The sequence below is a fragment of the Oncorhynchus mykiss genome, chromosome 5, assembly GCF_013265735.2.
Source record: "Oncorhynchus mykiss isolate Arlee chromosome 5, USDA_OmykA_1.1, whole genome shotgun sequence".
In the NCBI taxonomy this organism is placed as follows: Eukaryota; Metazoa; Chordata; class Actinopteri; order Salmoniformes; family Salmonidae; genus Oncorhynchus; species Oncorhynchus mykiss.
The window spans coordinates 78,754,614-78,757,113 of record NC_048569.1 but is presented as its reverse complement, the minus strand read 5'-3'; the positions used below and the strand labels follow the sequence as shown (position 1 = coordinate 78,757,113).

The window sequence follows — 2,500 nt, the reverse complement described above, 5'->3', positions numbered from 1 at the left end:
AATCACTAATCAGAAATAATCTTCAGAAATGACTATGTCAGAGAAAGAACATCACTAGGGCTTTACAATGACTGTGAAAACCTGGAGAAATGTTGGGGTTAAGTGGAGGGACATGACAAAATGTAACATTTTGGCACTTTAGCAAGTCTTTAATCATATAAAAAAAACTGATTTATTGAATTTTTCATGTGGTCTAGATTAAAGGGCACGCAATTTAATATAACAGGCTTTTAGGATGTATAATTACTGTACAATTTATACTTAAAATAACACAGGGACGCAAAAGGCACTCATTTCGTGATTTCGTGGAAAGACCCACAACCAGCTACAAAAAAAAATGACTGACTAATTAAGCCACGTACAGTTTATTATTTTCATGCTGAACATTAAAGGAAATTATGGCTTGATTTATTATCTTGAGAATGTTCATCCAGGCACAATATGAAGCTTTATTACAGATTCTTCACTTTCCTACAATAACGCTCATTTAACAAATACAGCTTCTTTTCTAAAACTCAGGTTGTTACATAAAAAACTACAGGCAAAATATAGATACTGGCCTTGGGTTCAGTATACTGAGATTACAGTGGGAGACGGGGACCTCGTGGAGAACACACACAGGCCCCCAGCCTCTACATGCTCACAGTCACACACAAACTGTCAACTCACCATAGTACTGGTAGCTCAGGGCAAAAACAACTATGAGAGGCGATAGGCTTTTAGTCAACATTCTGTGATTGCTTTGTGTGTGTTTGTTTACTTTGAACAGGTGGGGGAACTTTGTTAATGGACGGAAACAATTGAGGTTGGAATTTTCCATTCAAACAAGACAAATCTGGCTCTAGATATGTAGCACCTAGGAAACTGTGAGAATCGCTTTAACCACAAAATATCAAATTCATCTAAATTAACCTCTGTACAACAAATACTAATTTTATACAGAAGACCAACTTTCCATAGTATGATTTACATGTGACCACTTCTTCTATATAAAATCTATTTTCTGAACAACGAAGCGAAGCGCGGTGAAGAGACACACTTACCCATTTCAAGGTCCAACTGAAAAATACACAGTGAAAGAAACTCACCAGGAAACTGATAGTCTTTAAAACTTGTGATATTATTCCTAAAAAAAATACAAAAAGACTCCACACAAAATCCTTTAGTCCTTTAGCATAAAAGCTCAGTCAGTCTGCAGTCCCAGAGAGAGAGAGAGAGAGAGCGTGTGAAATAGCCCGGGTGGTTGGGGCTAGCCGCTACAGGTGGAGGCAAAGAAGCAGGGAAAGAAGGAAGGTTGCAGCACTTCAAATGAACTGCTCTCTAGTCTAACTCCTCTGGCTGGAGCTTCTCTAACTGCCTGCCACTGCCTGGTCTCCTTGCTGTGCTGTGTGAACAGGCCACCGTCCATAGAGATTCCACTGAATCCTGGGAGTCTTGCTGGGGTCACTGGAGCTCGATGTCTCCTGAGACACTCTCAACTGAATACCCACTGAGCTCTGAACAGGCCAGCCCAGCCTCAGCCAATGCCCTAGTATGATGTCACAGGTGTTGAGTTTCAGACAGCATTTTGGGGGATGGGTTGTAAGGGGCCTTGGCCAATTGGAGGGTTTGTTGACAAGTTTTATTCTACACAGGTAGAGCCAGACCTTCCCCCTCTCTCCCACTTCACCTGGCGCCAGAACAAAAGGGAAGAAGAGACAGACAGAGAGTGGGGGTGGGGAAGGGGATTCAGGTTAGGTTGTGTTGCTGACTATGGAGGAGTCGTTATTTGTTTGAAAACATGAATACGGACTCTCTCTAACCAGCTGTACTGCTAATCCGGTTTGTGAGGTGAAAGAGTTTAAAAGGAAAATTCATTTTCAGTTCAAACTCAACCTGTCTGAACGAATAAAATAGCTATTATAAAGCTAAAGACCGTTCAAGAAGTGTCCCACTGGGCACAGACGTCAATTCAACTTTTATTCCACGTAGGATCAACGTAATTTCATTGAAATGACGGGGAAACAATGTTGAGTCAACCAGTGTGTGCCCAGTGGGGTGTTATTTCTGCAAACTTTTATCCAAAGCATATTTTCTTGAGTTGAAGGAGCTAGTGAGAGTGCATTCCTGTGTTTACTTGAGCGTGGCACTACTGATTGCTTATGACTGAGTGGTGCTTCAACTGAACGCAGAATAACCCTCTCTGTCCGTTTTCACTTTCAACCTGTTTCCTGCAGCCTGTACAGTTCATGTATGTCTGTCAGTCAAGCTGAACTAAAACAGCACGCATTTCTTTGTTTCCTTGAGCTTGGTTGTGATCGCTTAGCAGAGAATAAACCTTAGACTGCAAATATTATTTGAACATAGGTCTGGTAACAGCAGCATCTACTGCATCTACAACCCCTCTCTCTCTCTCTCTCTCTCTCTCTCTCTCTCTCTCGAGCCGAACTGAAACAAAGCCCAGCTGTAATACTCCTGAGAGATGTCATGGTCATACTCCCACGGGGGCGTTGAGAGGAGG

At 42.0% G+C, this 2,500-nt stretch overlaps 1 protein-coding gene across 20 annotated transcripts in view; it reads right to left on the bottom strand.

The window, feature by feature from the left end:
• The window catches only part of ptprfa (protein tyrosine phosphatase receptor type Fa), a 399,275-nt gene that overhangs the window by 284,543 nt on the left and 112,232 nt on the right, over positions 1-2,500 (bottom strand). For 11 of the 20 annotated variants that reach the window (XM_036978465.1, XM_036978460.1, XM_036978466.1 and 8 more), the window contains exon 1: positions 1,044-1,526. The exons of 1 other annotated variant lie outside the window; for it this stretch is intronic. The gene's annotated coding sequence lies outside the window, so the exon portion shown is untranslated. Of the gene's footprint in view, positions 1-1,043; positions 1,528-2,500 lie in introns of those variants that run through there. 8 more of the 20 variants (XM_036978468.1, XM_036978469.1, XM_036978476.1 and 5 more) reach the window with 3 other exon arrangements.